Source organism: Schistocerca cancellata, chromosome 3 (assembly GCF_023864275.1).
Source record: "Schistocerca cancellata isolate TAMUIC-IGC-003103 chromosome 3, iqSchCanc2.1, whole genome shotgun sequence".
NCBI classification, from domain to species: Eukaryota; Metazoa; Arthropoda; class Insecta; order Orthoptera; family Acrididae; genus Schistocerca; species Schistocerca cancellata.
In genome coordinates, this window is record NC_064628.1 from 910,700,413 (window position 1) to 910,719,010 (window position 18,598).

Sequence of the window (18,598 nt, forward strand, 5' to 3'; positions counted from 1 at the left end):
GCATCTCTACGATCGTCTCCATGGGAGAATAGCAGCCTGCATTGCTGCGAAAGGTGGATATACACTGTACTAGTGCCGACATTGTGCATGCTCTGTTGCCTGTGTCTATGTGCCTGTGGTTCTGTCAGTGTGATCATGTGATGTATCTGACCCCAGGAATGTGTCAATAAAGTTTCCCCTTCCTGGGACAATGAATTCACGGTGTTCTTATTTCAATTTCCAGGAGTGTATTTCGGTCGACCCCAAGGGCCTGAGGGCCGCTTTTTCACAGGAAAGTGTGGGGTGAGGTGACAATCCTGAGCAGGTATCAGCTAGCGACCTGGTCACTTCCAGTGCTGCTGACTGGAGTCGCATCCCTACAGTTTCTGACACAATGCACTCTGCACAATACGGGATCCAGTAATACATTAACGGAAGTCGTTATCATAGCTAGACGAACACCTACACTCGTGGAGAATCTCACAATCAGATTTTACAAGCAGACCCATCTGGCCAAAGGACACATCAAAGGAACCTTCGCTTACACCGAAAAGTCGCCTTCCAGAAACGTTGTGCGAGGATAGTCCGTGATAGGAAGAGATTTTGGCATTCTGTGAGAAGCATCTGGGTTGCATTGTGAACAGGAATTCTTTTCTCTTTGTAAATTGATGTCGCCACTTTACATGTGGTGAAGAACCTCTAGCCTACATAGTTGTAAGGGCGCTCCTCACTGGATAATCTAAAAAAGACCTTTCCGAGAAGTGCAGACGTTTCTGCAAGCGTATTGGCTGAGGCTACAAACTTAGCTATCGAATAGAGGATTGATTCAAATTAATGTAAGAACTTTGTGCATGAGTGTATAATGATATGTTAATGTTGAATAAATACTGGAAGGAAGGAAGATAATTGTTCAAAATGGTTCAAATGGCTCTGTGCACTATGGGACTTAACATCTGTGGTCATCAGTCACCTAGAACTTAGAACTACGTAAATCTAACTAACCTGACATCACACACATCCATGCCCGAGGCAGGATTCGAACCTGCGACCGCAGCGGTCACGCGGTTCCCGACTGAAGCGCCTAGAACCGCACGGCCACACCGGCCGGCTGAAGATAATTGTCTTGATAGCAAATGTGACTCTGAGCAGCATTTTGCAGATCCTTTTTCATTGGTGCATTGAAGTTGCATGGACTTGTAGAGAAGAAGAAGGATTTTCTGTCAGAGGAGGACACACTTCGGCTCGGCAGACAGAGGACTGGCATCATTCCGGGGTATGGAAGAGAAGATTTGGCCTAGAGACTTGGTCTGGAGCAGAGCTGCCATCTGTAGTAGATCGTGGTACCAGCTATGCTCCATGTTTCTGAATGCTCAACATGCTGAAATATGGCACCTTAGGTGGGCGGGGTGCGAGAATTACTGTGTGTTTCCATGCGGGTTGTAAGGATTAGGTGCATTTGCAATACATTTCTCGAATGACTGAAGACTCTGCATGGCCCAGTCAACGATGTCAGTTGCATTTGTAGTTCTTCACGCTTCTGGCTGGTTAGACACTGGACTCGCATTCGGGAGGACGACGGTTCAATCCCGCGTCCGGCCATCCTGATTTAGGTTTTCCGTGATTTCCCTAAATCACTCCAGGCAAATGCCGGGATGGTTCCTCTGAGAGGGCACGGCCGTCTTCCTTCCCCATCCTTCCCTAATCCGATGAGACCGATGACCTCGCTGTCTGGTCTCCTTTCCCAAAACAACCCAACCCAACGCTTCTGGCGAATTAAGGCGATCACTCCTTGCGGAACAAGGACTTATCTTTCCATAATTCAGGTGCTCATTGCGGTCTTGTTGTGTTCACCTAATTTATCCAACCTTTGCTGGGACACTCACGTGTTAGATTACTAATGTCCCTTGATAACTATTAATCTTCTTACTCACTACATTACTTGTGATCTAAGAGAGCCTGTTCATGTATGTCAGCACCGAACTTTGTGATAAACAGCGGTTAATGTGAACCTTGAAGGGAAGAGGCCGTTCCTCCTGCGCAACACTACTGAGAAAATTGAGAGAACCGGCATTTTAGGCTAAGTGCAAAAGGATTCAACGGCCGGCTACGTACATTTCACGTAAGGATCATGTAGACGAGAGAAATTGGGTCCAGTATAGAGACGTATAAGCTATCATTGTTCCCTCGCTCTATTTACGAGGGAATAGGAAAGGAAGTGAATAGAAGTGGTATAAGCTAACCTCCGCCACGCACCGTACAGTACCTTGCACATTGTGTATGCAGATGCAGATTTCATAGCTAGTTGAGCACCCTGTTTGCTATCTCTTCTGAGGTACAGCGTCGATGTATGATGTTTGCTAGGGCCATCCATGTCCTATTAGTCATTTGTTGCACAATACGTTTTTCATCAAATGCACGCGACCCATAGCGAGTGATCTGACTATCGGCCAGTCCAACTGATGCGGATTATTCTGACATCTATTGGGGTTTATCGAAGGTTCACTTGTACTCTCACACATGTACCTTGCAAACATTCCAAAAACAGCCACAGAGTTCAAGTTATCAGCTAAAATTACAAGAGACGAGCGGTGCCGATCCATGCACTGATCACAGGTAGCTCAATTTGACGTAAATCATATAATATGATTGATACTGCCCTTTGATTTTTAACTTCAAATCAATTATTACGGTTACATCGACACCCGTTTAGACATCTACTCATAGAAAACGTCTGCAACTATTTCTACCACTGGGTGAAACACTGCAATCAGTATCCCAGCAGACTCCTCAATGGGTAGCTTCAAATGGTTCAAATGGCTCTGAGCACTATGGGACTCAACTGCTGTGGTCATAAGTCCCCTAGAACTTAGAACTACTTAAACCTAACTAACCTAAGGACATCACACACATCCATGCCCGAGGCAGGATTAGAACCTGCGACCGTAGCGGTCGTGCGGTTCCAGACTGTAGCGCCTTTAACCGCTCGGCCACTCCGGCCGGCTAGGTAGCTTCAGCTGCGTGTGATATACAGGGTGTAAACGGTATAAGGCACCAAAATTATACAGATGGCACATGTGGTGTCACCGCCAGACACCACACTTGCTAGGTGGTAGCTTTAAATCGGTCGCGGTCCATTAGTACATGTCGGACCCGCGTGTCGCCACTGTCAGTAATTGCAGACCGAGCGCCACCACACGGCAGGTCTAGAGAGACGTACTAGGACTCGTCCCAGTTGTACGACGACTTTGCTAGCGACTACACTGACGAAGCCTTTCTCTCATTTGCCGAGAGACAGTTAGAATAGCCTTCAGCTAAGTCCATGGCTACGACCTAGCAAGGCGGCATTAACCATTTCTAGAGAGAGTCTCACTTGTATCATCAAGAATGCTGTATACAAATGATGGATTAAAGTTAAGTATTCCAGCAGCTACGTACTTTTCTTTATAGCATTCATTACGTATCCTGTTTCAGACCTAACGCCAGCCTGCGTGAGTTGACGCGTGCAAATCGGCCTTCTCTAGCTATATAGCAGCACATCTCGCAATGCTTGACAAAAAAGTCTAGTAACATGTATGGGTATTTCCTACGGTTGTCCCAGAAAAAAAAAAAACAGTTCGTCTCAGGATAATGGTTTTGGAAAAGTAAATACTTGGCCTTGCACGTACGTAAGCAATCGGTTCCTGTTATTAGCCGCTACGCGTATTTACATCGCTAGCGTAAATCGTAAACAAATAGGCAACTGCGGCCTGAGTGGCTGTGTCATTGTAACACACGGAGCGACGACAGTAGGCGAGTAACCTGTGCAGATGTTATTGCAACTCTGTTAACTGTTAGGATGGAAACGAGTTTTACTATAGCTGAACTATGCGATATGCATTTAATTTATGGCGAGGCAAAATGTGTTGCGAGGTCAGCTGTACGAATTTATCGAGAACGCTTCCCACAACGACGACTTCCTGCACGAAAGACATTTGCTGCTGTGCACCAAAGGTATGTGTCATTGTAATTCTCTACTTGTATGCCATTATTATGCATTTACATCTTAATAAAGTACAGTAGTTATCTGCAACTTTGTAAATTTTCGTCCGTATGCGAAACATTATCTTCTGTTCTGATATGCTTTCCGTTTTTGTTACATCATGACAGAATACAACTGACGAGTACGTATTTAATTTCCTTAGATTGAGAGATACTGGCTCTTTACTGTCCCGCGCAGAAGGCAGAGGCCCACAACGGGCCGATCGTACATTGGAAGCTGAGGAAAGAATTCTGGACCGCATCCAGGAGGATCCTTCTCAGAGTACTAGAAGCATCGCCCGCCACGTGGGTATATCGCACACAGTCGTTCATCGCACTTTGCAAGAGGAGCGTTTGCGGCCTTACCAGATTCAACGCGTAGAAGCATTGGAAGAACAAGATTTCCCTCCACGACGTGAATTCTCAGAGTTGTTTTTGTTACACAGTGCGCAGCATGATTTTGTCAACAAAATACTCATCACAGATGAAGCGTGTTTCACTCGCGACGGAATAACTAATTTCCGTAACATGCACACGTGGAGTGTAAACAATCCTCGCCACGTAGTGGCAACACATTTTCAGCGACGATTTTCCGTAAATTTGTGGGCGGGTATGCTCGATAATTACATTATTGGGCCCTGTGTTTAACCTGCACGTTTGACTGGTAACTATTACCGAACGTTTCTAGAGGAAACATTGTTACCAACGTTGTTAGAAGACATTCCGTTAGGCATACGTCATAACATGAGGTTCCTCCACGATGGTGCTCCTTCCCACATTGGTCACAGAGTACGCATATTTTTAGATAGTCGATTTCGGGGACGATGGATCGGGCGTTCGGGTCCACGTCGATGGCCAGCACGCAGCCCTGATTTAAATCCATTGGATTTTTACTTTTGGGGCCATATGAAAGAACTTGTTTATGCTGAGCCAGTAAATAATGTGGACGAATTGACGCAGAAGATTTTAGATGCTGCCAATACCATAAAGGCCAATGTGCATGTGTGCGAACGAGTGCGACGAAACTGGGTTCGCCGTAATGAACCACGTGTAGAAGCGAATGGTGGTCATTTCGAACATTTATTGTATTGTTTTATTTATTGTATTGGTGTAAAAGGACACGAAGTAATGGGTTTTCTTTTCGTTACGATGTTCTTGTACAGAAGGAAAATAATGTGAATTTAGTATTCGTTTGGCATTGCCGTAAAAAGGTGAAACAGTTGATTGTAATTAATGGACAACTATCTACTTGGTGATTGATTAAATTTGTACTAATGGAAATACATTTTGTATGATATTAGCTTGTCATTACTAGTACGACATTAGTTATCGACTTGTTGAGAAACAGACTGGTTGTATTCAATTCACGTAAAGCGAATTACACATTATTGACAACCAAAAAACCGTTACATTCCTTTTTTCGGTACCAGCTGATTATCACACCACGTCGTTGTACACGTCTAATGATTCCAATCCTCTGGTCGGCTCGTTGCCTTTCTCTGGCCGCCCCGTCATTGTAGGCAATAAGCTCGGTTCGCCGTGTACTGTCGGTTGACTACGAAACAGAAATGCGTATACTATCTATCCTACGAACATTAGGTTTTAATTATATAAAAATAAAGTACATGATACAAGAAAATTTCCCTAGACTTTTTTCTCAAGCACACCGAGATGTACCATTTGTATAATTTTGACGCCTTATACCGTTTACACCCTGTATTTCAAGAAACTTATAGACTCTCTTCCTCGCTGTGGTATCACCGCCAGACACCACACTTGCTAGGTGGCAGCTTTAAATCGGCCGCGGTCCATTAGTACATGTCGGACCCGCGTGTCGCCACTGTCAGTAATTGTAGACCGAGCGCCACCACACGGCAGGTCTAGAGAGACGTACTAGGACTCGTCCCAGTTGTACGACGACTTTGCTAGCGACTACACTGACGAAGCCTTTCTCTCATTTGCCGAGAGACAGTTAGAATAGCCTTCAGCTAAGTCCATGGCTACGACCTAGCAAGGCGGCATTAACCATTTCTAGAGAGAGTCTCACTTGTATCATCAAGAATGCTGTATACAAATGATGGATTAAAGTTAAGTATTCCAGCAGCTACGTACTTTTCTTTATAGCATTCATTACGTATCCTGTTTCAGACCTAACGCCAGCCGGCGTGTGTAAACGCGTGCCTTTCGGTTACACGTCACTGTGGACTGGCTGTCTTGTCAGTCCACAACACTTGCCAAGTAGAAGCCATATCATATGAAGGCTACAGGCGGTATCATAAGGTATCAGCAATCTGTCTCCTAGAGGTAACCAGTGATCTGTGCGGTGTGTGTACCAACGGTATTATTCTCGACATATTGGACAAACAGATGTTAGCATACAAAACAAAATAATTTAGAAAGAGGAGAAGAGGATTAGATGTACGATTCGTGGCTGATGCCTTCAGCGGCGTACACACCCCTTTCGGCGGCGACGAGGCATACGAGGTCAGTGGTGGCTTCGCTGACTGCGGGCCACGTGAGGCCACGGATCGCAGCCAGGGCGCACCCACAATTCTCCCCGCATTGAGGCTGCGGGTTTTGCGCAGCAGGCAGCGGCAGTTCATAGCCGCTCCTCAGTATCCAGTGTTCACAGGCGGGTATCGCAGTGGATGGTGGCTTGAGGTTATTGCACGGTTCGCTCCAGAGAGAACATCCTGCGAAATGTTTTTCAGTCATAATAATCAAATGCCGTGAAGATCGAGTGACTACATATTTAAAGTGATTGTAGGTACCTAAATACTAACTATACACCACTGGTTCATGAGAATCAGAGTGGCATGCCATTAAACTTTTGACAAATTGAAACTTCCTGGCAGATTAAAACTGTGTGCCCGACCGAGACTCGAACTCGGGACCTTTGCCTTTCGCGGGCAAGTGCTCGGGGCACACAGTTTTAATCTGCCAGGAAGTTTCATATCAGCGCACACTCCGCTGCAGAGTGAAAATCTCATTCTTTTCACAAATTATTCGACGGATTTAAAATCAAGTTCACTGTGGTCATCAAGACATCGAAACTCTCATAAACGTGAGTAAATTCCAGTGGGCTAAGTGGGGCCCGGTTAAGGGTCAAGCGACACAAGGAGCCGCTTGCGGCGTCAAGCTGAGACTGGCGCAGGAGTTGCCACAACTGTAGGATTTCTGAACAGGCGCTCGTCGCCACAAGTAGCGACCGCCTGGAACGCTATGCAGATGGGGGCCGACCAGGTGCGAGACTTATGTGGGTGTGTATCACAGTTTGTCCAGCAGCAAAAACTGACACGAGTGAATATATATAATGGAAAAGGGGAGGGGGAGGTGGGGTGACAAATGGCAAGTCAAGTCGTTTGTGTGGACAACTTTCTAGAACTGGCGGCGAGACTAACCAATAATAAATCCAAAACACAGCTCAAATCAATTTGAGTTCAGACTTGCTCATTACCTAACACTCGCTTAAAGTTAGAAGTACAAAGTTCCATTCAGTCTGAAATCATTTCGAGCACAAACAGATGCTAAAGTGTGACTTTTCATGCTTTCCCGACGGATCTGTTGCAAATACGCTTTTCGGATCGTATTGTGTAAATCGCACAATATTTCTTCAATGCAACTGCTCGACATCATCAGGTGGTGGTAGTTGCTGCAAGGCGCGACTGATAAAGTATTTGCGTTTCCACTTGGCACCTGAAAGCTACATCACTAACAACAAGTTCTAAACAACGCTTACACTAACAACTCCCCTATGTACAAGCTACCTCAATGCCCGTGTAGAGCAGAATGACCACTTGAAGCAAGATGGCCCACAGTCGTCACCAGTTCGCCCTTAAAAGCCCTTGCAGTGCCCTCCAAATTCCACAACGAACACAATTTCCGTAAATAGACGACCAATTAAACACAAGTCGCGAATACATGATATACCAGGTGCAGAAGTATGAAACCGGAATTTGGTTGCAATAATTACACCTCTGTTGTTTCAAACTGATGAACAATATTTTATTCAAAATAATCTCCATTGCTGTTTACACATTTCTCCCACCCCTCCGGCAGACTATGAATGCCACGTCAAACAAACAGTTCTTCTTGTGAAGCGAATCACCCAGCGAATCATTTTCATACGAACTGAAGCGTTGTTCAGCGAGAGCGTGTTCCAGTGATGCAAACAGATGATAGTCGGACGGACCCAAGTCTGTACAATGAGCCGCATGCCCTAGTATTTCCCAACTGAATGCGTTCATCGTTTTCCTCAACCGTTCCACTGTGTGTGATATGACTCTGTGTTGCCTTTTTCCGTATTCCGGTCCTTTTTCACGTAATGCTCGATTTAAATCGATCATTTGCTGTTGGTAGCGATCAGTTTTAACTGTTTCACCAGGTTTTAGCAGCTGATAATGGATGATACGCTTCTGGTCCCACGAAACACAGAGCATTGTCTTCTTTCCAGAGCGATTTTGTTTTGCAGTGGATGACGTTGGTTTGCTTGGATTCACTTATGATTTACGACGATTAGGATTCTCAAAATATATCCATTTTTCATCTGCTGTCACTATCCGATGGAGAAACGACTTCCTTTTGCATCTGGCGGGGAGCACTTCACTAGCGGTCTTTTGATGTGCTTTCTGTCTTTCATTCAGCTCATGCGTTACGCATTTTTCCACTTGCTGCACCTTTCCCATAGCATTCAACCAAAGAGAAACGGCTTACTGCGTCACATTCAGTTGCTCGGGGAATTCCTGTTGAGTTTGAGTATCATCCGACAAGGCCTGCAATTCCTTGTCTTCGAAAGTTTTCCGTGGTTTCTGGCGCTCTTCGTTTCCACGTCAGAATCACCACATTTGAAGTTTTTGAACCATTCGAAACACTATGTTTTCCCAACAGCATGTTAACCGAAACCTTCGACAAGCGTTCGATGCGATTCTGCAGCAGTTTTCTTCAAATGATAACAGAAAACCAATGCTGTCCTCAAATCGTAGTTCATAGGCACGAAACTCGACATGTTTACAGTGTTCGAAACCCATACCGATGCATGGAACTTAGGTTACGGTGTGCTGAGAGTCGTTTTCAGGCGTTCTAGGAAGTAGACGGCGCTGCGGACGCGGTCTGACGGGCGCTACACCGACGGCTAGCACAATCGATAAGGAAATTCCGGTTTCGTACTCCTTCACGTGGTATGCTAGATCAAGCGTTGTTCTCTCTCGGTCCCCCTAAGTCCATGCACAGTGTCCTATGACTATTAGTTTTACACAGTTAACTAAAACGTGACTTTACTGCATACACAGTCAAGATTAACGACAAAGAAATTGTTGTTCAAACATGACAACAATAAAGATGGCCTGATCAATACAAGCGTCTATTGGCGCTCTACTGAATTGTGGTACCAAATATTACATTAAATGTACTACTTTCAAGTGACGGGTGTCCTTCTTACAGACCTAATTAACACTTCACTGAATAAACAAGAAATCAGCTAGTTATCTACACGCATGTCATATGGTTATACAGGGTGTATCATAATTAATGGCGTAAACGCATACCGTTGAAAGTACACGATACTAGATGCAAAAAAGTCTCAGTAAACATAGGGTCGAAAATGCATACCTTAAGAGCTACGATCAATTTTTCATCTTCGATACTGTGAAACAATAGGACGGATACGTACAAACCAAAAATCAAGCGCAACTTGCAAAATCAAACACATGATCTGAATTGACGATAAAGTCAGTCATCTTTCAGATGATACGTAGATCCCGCAATTTATTAAAATAGTGCACTCAAGAGCTACTTCCTTATAACTAACATCACCCTAACAGTACAAAGTAATATACTATCTCGCCATTAACGACCATTCCAACGGAGGCTCAGCCCCTGCAGAAGTATTCCACCTGGATGTACGACATATGGGACAGAGCGAGTCTCCCTCTGACTTCAAGAAGGGTGTAATAATTCAATGCCTAAGAAGGCAGGTGTTGATGCACATGAATATGACGAATGTAAGAACACGCTAGAGTGTGCTGATTTAACTTACAACATAGGCTGAAGAGAAACCTAGGTATATTTGTGGCATTAGTAGATACAGAGAATGCTTTCGCTAATGTTAACCGGATTACACAGTAAAATTCGGCAGATGGCAGAGATTGATATACGACGTTATCTACTAGCATAAAGCCTTCTATAAGGGATCCACCTATGACACTTAACATTCCACCCGTACGTCAAGGCATACCGCCTTCCGATTCACAGCGCTGGCGCAACGATCAAAATGTTGTACTTTCTTTTACATTCTCGGTGTATTGCTATTCAGTAAACAGTTACGACCGTTTGCGTAAACACTATATTAATTTTGAATTGGGCTATATTGTAATGTCTGTATGTCTGTAATTATGAACAAAAATACAACTATACAAAATACATGAAGGGACCGATTATGGCAAGGTACGTCACAACATCCTAACCAACGTTTTAGGCTCAACGAAGAGCTGTAGATGGTTAATTTACAGCCCCTCCGAATCGCAATTCATGATATTGTCCGATTCGCCAAGTTCTTAGACTTTGAAGTTTCACAATTAAGTGTTCTTTCCCTTAACAAAAAACAGTCCAACACTGCCATGCTGAGAACATTATATCCTGCTTCATTATAGTACGTGCAAGCCAACCCAACCGCCTTATAGTAGTTGAAAACTACACACCACAAAAAAGGTCTTACCGTAAGATTTACAGTTGGTCCAGCATGTCTGTTTTTCGCCGCAGCTGATTCCTCTCTGGCCGTTGCCGACGTGGTAGCAGACACAACCGAGCATGGAAGTGTCATTTGCTGCCAGCTACGCACCCTGGACGCATTATGGGCTGTTCAGACTCAGACTGGAGCTGTCGGAGTGCGTATCGTAGGCAGTGCAGGCTCAATATAACGATATGCGCGGCGGATGTCCATCCGCAGGATGTTTCAACCACAGGAAGTGTGACGTCTGTCGTTCAGACCGCAGTCTGGGAGCTGCGTAGTCGCAGACACAACGAGAGCTTCTACCGCTTACACGACAGCTAACTTCCCCCTATGTAGGACGGTAAAAAAGAAAATGCTTCAACGCTCTAACAAAACATTAAGAATCCAATCCTTTTAGATTCTGCTCTCCACACTTAATTTCTTTCTTCTAGATCAGGGGTCCTCATAATTTTCCTCTGACGGATCACTTTGAGATCCTGGTACTTTGTTGGACGTCTTGTTTATTTTGAAGGTTAATAAAATTAACAACATATTTAAAAATAAGAACCACTTGATTTATTCAGTAAGTACTTCAATTTCAAATCATAGCTCATCATCGTGACAAGTCTTTGTTATTCAACGAACGAAGCGTGATCCAGTGAACCAAGCATCTCCATGCCGGACGGTCACCAGTTTCTCTTAGAGCCTGGTGAAGAGGTAGAAGCAAAGATCTTCTTCATTTAATCAATGCACCTGCTCGCTGCTCTTTCCCGTGATCTCTTGCCATAGATCTTCTCTCCCATGTTTATTTTCTCTAGACTTTCTCGATCAGAACCAATAACACAAAAATCGTAATAAAATTTTAAAAATGTAAAAGAAAAGTCGAGAACAAATACCTTATTATTAATAGTATTTTTCGCAGAGCACTTATTCACTTCCCGCGGAGCACCAGCTTTTCTGGGATCATAGTTTGGGAAACCCTGCTCAAGACAAGCTTGTTACCGAAATATTACTAATATTTTGTGACATTTGAAGTAATGCAGGCGAAGTCGCTTCTGGCTTGTGTCCACTTACTAGAACTGCTATCTGAACAAGAAGAATTAATGGTAGTTTCTCTTTTTTGTCGATCCGACATTGTCAGATGAAAATGAGTAGTGGTAAATCTTCTTAAGTGAGTGCCTAACCGATATCAAAAGAAGTATGAAAGAAAAAATAATCATTTAAATAAAAATCAATTTATAGTATACCACGTTCCCGAACCCGACTAACACATTATAAAATAATTTCTCCTAGCACCATACAGATTCCTAACCCCATATACATGATCATCAAAATTTGTGAGCGTCAATTTTTAATAGGTATGAAAATACTTACAAGATTTACAAAGAAAAACATGGGACGCATGCAACAGATAACAGCAAGGAGGTGAACTATTCATATATCAATTAAGTATTTCATACGCCCTAAGTTTTTGCGTTTTATATGTTACAAGAATTCAAAATCACAAATTTTCAGAACTATCTGTATGGGGCTAGGAGAAATTATTCTATAATTTTTAGTCTGGTTTACGAACGCGCTATATTAAAAACTGATTTTTATTTTAATCACTTTTTCTGCTTTTCAGTTGTGTATACGCAATTTTTCAATCGATTTAAACAGAGATATGCTGTAATATCAGATTTAATTTACATTCCTTTCACCTGAGTCAACCAATTTATTGCATCCTCCTAGATATGTCGTGCGATAAGACCGTGGAGGTAAACATCGGACAGATTCTAGCTCACACGGAAGCATACCAGCATACCGACAGGTGACATGTACGTAGCATCAGGTCTAATCACTTGCATCCATTGTGCAGTCGCACGGACTTGGGCAATTCCAGGAGGACCATGAAACATCTCACACGTCCATAATTGCTGCAGAGTGGCTCCAGGAACACTTGTCAACACTTCTGCTGGCCACCAAACACCCAAGACGAACATTATTGAGCACATCTGGGGTGCCTCGCAACGTGCTGTACAGAAGAGATCTCTACCTCTTAGTACTCTTCCGGATTTATTGACAGCCTTTCAGGATTCTTTGTGTCAGTTCCCTCCAGGACTACTTAAGACATTAGCCGAGTCCATGCCACGTCGTGTTACGGCACTTCTGCGTGCTCGCGGGGTCCTACACCATATTAAGCAAATATACTACACTCCTGGAAATTGAAATAAGAACACCGTGAATTCATTGTCCCAGGAAGGGGAAACTTTATTGACACATTCCTGGGGTCAGATACATCACATGATCACACTGACAGAACCACAGGCACATAGACACAGGCAACAGAGCATGCACAATGTCGGCACTAGTACAGTCTATATCCACCTTTCGCAGCAATGCAGGCTGCTATTCTCCCATGGAGACGATCGTAGAGATGCTGGATGTAGTCCTGTGGAACGGCTTGCCATGCCATTTCCACCTGGCGCCTCAGTTGGACCAGCGTTCGTGCTGGACGTGCAGACCGCGTGAGACGACGCTTCATCCAGTCCCAAACATGCTCAATGGGGGACAGATCCGGAGATCTTGCTGGCCAGGGTAGTTGACTTACACCTTCTAGAGCACGTTGGGTGGCACGGGATACATGCGGACGTGCATTGTCCTGTTGGAACAGCAAGTTCCCTTGCCGGTCTAGGAGTGGTAGAGCGATGGGTTCGATGACGGTTTGGATGTACCGTGCACTATTCAGTGTCCCCTCGACGATCACCAGTGGTGTACGGCCAGTGTAGGAGATCGCTCCCCACACCATGATGCCGGGTGTTGGCCCTGTGTGCCTCGGTCGTATGCAGTCCTGATTGTGGCGCTCACCTGCACGGCGCCAAACACGCATACGACCATCATTGGCACCAAGGCAGAAGCGACTATCATCGCTGAAGACGACACGTCTCCATTCGTCCCTCCATTCACGCCTGTCGCGACACCACTGGAGGCGGGCTGCACGATGTTGGGGCGTGAGCGGAAGACGGCCTAACGGTGTGCGGGACCGTAGCCCAGCTTCATGGAGACGGTTGCGAATGGTCCTCGCCGATACCCCAGGAGCAACAGTGTCCCTAATTTGCTGGGAAGTGGCGCTGCGGTCCCCTACGGCACTGCGTAGGATCCTACGGTCTTGGCGTGCATCCGTGCGTCGCTGCGGTCCGGTCCCAGGTCGACGGGCACGTGCACCTTCCGCCGACCACTGGCGACAACATCGATGTACTGTGGAGACGTCACGCCCCACGTGTTGAGCAATTCGGCGGTACGTCCACCCGGCCTCCCGCATGCCCACTATACGCCCTCGCTCAAAGTCCGTCAACTGCACATACGGTTCACGTCCACGCTGTCGGGGCGTGCTACCAGTGTTAAAGACTGCGATGGAGCTCCGTATGCCACGGCAAACTGGCTGACAATGACGGCGGCGGTGCACAAATGCTGCGCAGCTAGCGCCATTCGACGGCCAACACCGCGGTTCCTGGTGTGTCCGCTGTGCCGTGCGTGTGATCATTGCTTGTACAGCCTTCTCGCAGTGTCCGGAGCAAGTATGGTGGTGACACACCGGTGTCAATGTGTTCTTTTTTCCATTTCCAGGAGTGTAGTTTCTTTGGTTTTTCAGTGTTCGTGTGTAAGCTTCTGCTCTCCCCCTAAAATTTTTAAACTCTACACGACCGTTAATTAGGGAGTGTAGCGGATGCGATTCCAGTACTGGCACGAGAGGAAGTCTGCGGCTTTATGACGTCACAGGGGTCACGGAGGAACCGTGGAGCGCAGTGTTCTCATGTTCCGCGCTGCGATTTACCAGCGAGCACTCTCTGTTCTGGCTGAACGTTGCAGGTGGCTGTGCCTGTCCGTGTCCCGAGCCTTCCAGGAGGGCAGGAGGACATTTTATTGCCTTCCCTAACAAGTCTCCGTCGCGCTGCTAGTGCAGTCTTGAAGACGCCGGCAGTGCCACAGCCATGCAGGCGGGTAATTGCACCGGTCCGGTCGTAGCACGGCGCACGCTTCGCTAACTGCCCTGATGACTGCGCCGTTGCAGGGATGGGAACACCGCCGCAGGTGCACCTTGTTTATACAACGCAAAAAACGTGCTTGAAGCTATCTGAAATGCAAATGTCGCTCTTAATATGACCTACTGGCGATTGCTGCAATGTACGCGCACAATCACGCACGAAGCAAGTAACATTATGCACAAAATTGCCCACGACTCCGACGTTAACTATATGCTACCACTGTATACGGCTAGGACCTACCACGATGCCACCACGTGATCTGCAACAAGTGTCTGGGCGCACAGACTTTGTGCGTGCGGTACTGACAAATCCTGCGACGTGCGCAAAGGGCTGTGCCTCTCGCTGTTCACATTCCAGGGTCTTCAGCGCCACACAAACCAATGCTTTGCTGGTTACTCTCGGAATCTACCCAGTAGATATTTTAGTTCAACGATATCCAGGACAAAGGATAACTCCCTACGGCCCAACTCCTGAACTAGAAGGTACGTGTATAAGGGAACGACTGGGACAATAGTGAAACAGGCCGAAGACACTATTTACTTCCCTGTACCATTAGCGAACGTCTAGGCAGATTTAACAGAAAGACAGTACTGAAAACTGGGACATCAGCTGTTAAGTCTTATGTAGTGGTGAATAAAAGATCTACTCTTAATACTTTTCCTCCACTCGTATGTTTTCTCCGTTTTTATGGATTCCGTACCTTAACCGGTGGAAACGAAACTCTTGGAGGATCACTTCGTTGTCTATCTGCCTGTTTGTCTGTCTGTCCGCCTTTCCAAAACCCTTTTTCTAAGGAACGGGTTGAAGTATTAAGGTCTACTGTTCCTTGAGGATGTAAAAAAGTGACGCACCTAAGTCAATGCAATCAAAAGATACGGCCTCTTGTGTCACGTATTTTGATACTCACAAACTCAATCATTAAAACCTACAGGTACTTCCTAGCGACTTACAATCGTGAAATTTGGCAAGAAGCAAGCATTCGCACTACAAGCAAAAGAAAAAAATCCGAAAATTGTTAATCTGTAATTATATCACACGAAAAGTTTTTTCGTCATTTGTTATCAGTGTGCATCGATTAAGACCCTTCTCTCTCAGGAACGAGTAGACGTATCAGGTTTAAAGTTGTGTCTCGTGTTGTCGTGTCCTGCCCACTCGCCTAATATAGTGTGCTTACGAAGCTTCCTCGGACAGCTAACAACGTAAGCAAATCTTAGTAATGGAGTTTATTACAGTAAATTGAATTGACAACACTTCGCATTTTTACAAAAAGGTGTCGCAACCAATTGGTGATATGCAAATAATCAGTGTCCTTCGATATATACACATTTTCCATGCAAGCAAATATCACAAGTTCATACACTACTGGCCATTAAAATTGCTACACCTCGAAGATGACGTGCTACAGACGCGAAATTTAACCGACAGGAAGAAGATGCCGTGATATGCAAATGATTAGCTTTTCAGAGCATCATACAAAGTTGGCGCCGGTGGCGACACCTACTACGTGCTGACATGAGGGAAGTTTCCAACCGATTTCTCATACACAAACAGCAGTTCACCGGCGTTGCCTGGTGAAACGCTGTTGTGATGCCTCGTGTAAGGAGGTGAAATGCGTAACATCACGTTTCAGACTTTGATAAAGGTTGGATTGTAGCCTATCGCGATTGTGGTTTATCCGTATCGCGACATTGCTGCTCGCGTTGGTCGAGATTCAATTACTGTTAGCAGAATATGAAATCGGTGGGTTCAGGAGAGTAATACGGAACGCCGTGCTGGATCCCAACGGCCTCGTATCACTAGCAGTCGAGATGACAGGCATCTTATCCGCATGGCTGCAACGCCTCGATCCCTGGGTCAACAGATGGGGACGTTTGCAAGACAACAACCATCTGCACGAACAGTTTGAAGTTTGCAGCAGCATGGACTATCAGCTCGGAGACCATGGCTGCAGTTACCCTTGACGCTGCATCACAGACAGGAGCGCCTGCTATGGTGTACTCAACGACGAACCTGGATGCACGAATGGCAAAACGTCATTTTTTCGGATGAATCCAGGTTCTGTTTACAGCATAACGATGGTCGCATCCGTGTTTGGCGACATCTCGGTGAACGCACATTGGAAGCGTGTATTCGTCATCGCCATACTGATGTATCAGCCGGCGTGATGGTATGGGGTGCCATTGGTTACACGTCTCGGTCACCTCTTGTTTGCATGGACGGCACTTTGAACAGTGGACGTTACATTTCAGATATGATACGACCCGTGGCTCTACCCTTCATTCGATCCCTGTGAAACCCTACATTTCAGCAGGATAATGCACGACCGCATGTTGCAGGTCCTGTACGGGCCTTTCTGAATACAGAAAATGTTCGACTGCTGCCCTGGCCAGCACATTCTCCAGATCTCTCACCAACTAAAAACGTCTGGTCAATGGTGACCGAGCAACTGGTTCGTCACAATACGCCAGTCACTACTCTTGATGAAATGTGGTATCGTGTTGAAACTGCATGGGCAGCTGTACTTGTACACGCCATTCAAGCTCCGTTTGACTGAATGCCCAGGCGTATCAAGGCCGTTATTACGGCCAGAGGTGGTTGTACTGGGTACTGATTTCTGAGGATCTATGCACCCAAATTGCGTCAAAGTGTAAGCACATGTCAGTTCTAGTATATTTGTCCAATGAATACCCGTTTATCATTTGCATTTCTTCTTGGTATAGAAATTTTAATGGCCAGTAGTGTACTTAAACCTAACTAACCTAAGGACATCACACACATCCATGGCTGAGGCAGGATCAGAACTTGAGACCGTAGCAGATAATGTGTTCCAGTTTTCCGCCATCTTAGATGAAATATCTCAGAAATATACATTGAGGTTTGTACTGCAGTAGTATGACAGTTCGTCAGCCAGAGTACCGACGAGCTACTGTGGTAAAGACTGTATGATACGTTCCATACATTTTATTGTATCTAGTATTTTAACACACTGACCTTGTCTGGAAAGTTCCCTTCATTTTAATCGAACCTGAAGATAAACGCGAAGTAAAATTGTATTATCTGGTCTCCTTATATGAAACAAGTGTACGGATCTACACTTTATGATAAAAAGCTTTATCCACTTGGTGTGCAATATGCAGGGCGATTCAGCTGCCCCTACCGACGTCGTTTTATGCAACTCCACATGTCATAACAATTCCTCGGACAGTTTGCTCTGGAGATCTGAAGCACATTGTAAAAAGTCGCAGAAGAACTGGTAAAGTACACGAAGATATCTTAGAACTATTGTACAAATTTTTGTTTATGAAACTACGTTAGCATATTGTCAAAATATCGTAAAATATCTGGTAAAGTATTCGAAGTCATCTTAGACCTATTGTACAAATTTTGTTTATGAAAGTACTTCAGCATATTAATGCGACGAGTCATTCGCTGGGTTATGTACTGGAACGTTGCTTTTTGATGTCTCCTGTTAACTTAGCTGTTTTCAGTGGTGAAACACAATTTATAATGTAATGTTTCCGGACCATTTACGAAATACTATGTACTATAAACAGAATAAACTTGCAGAGTGATTTAAAAGCAATATGACTACACTGCTAATTACACAAAGAAAGACTGGAAGCACATGGATAAGTATGGAAGTATGATACATCTTGGTAGAGAAATACTGTGCAACTCATGGCCAACACTCACTTATATTACCTACCAGGCTGTCGCTTGTCTGGATACCGTTTCTGATAGAGACGTATTGTGGATTGCATAAAACGACATCGTTAGGGGCAGCTGAATCACTCTGTATGAGAGTGGGGAAATATCTTCAGACTTCTACAGGAATGTAGCAGTTCAAGTTACAAAGAAGTCAGATAATGAC

The 18,598-nt window shown here is 45.1% G+C and overlaps 1 long non-coding RNA gene across 1 annotated transcript in view; it reads right to left on the reverse strand.

Moving 5' to 3' along the window:
• The window catches only part of LOC126175984 (uncharacterized), a 33,784-nt gene extending 22,918 nt beyond the window's left edge, over positions 1–10,866 (reverse strand). Inside the window, exons 1-2 of the long non-coding RNA XR_007535631.1 lie at positions 10,709–10,866; positions 6,453–6,689 (exon numbers count right to left, since the gene is read on the reverse strand). This is a non-coding gene — a long non-coding RNA (uncharacterized LOC126175984). The remainder of the gene's footprint in view (positions 1–6,452; positions 6,690–10,708) is intronic.
• Between the last annotated feature and the right edge of the window lie 7,732 nt (positions 10,867–18,598).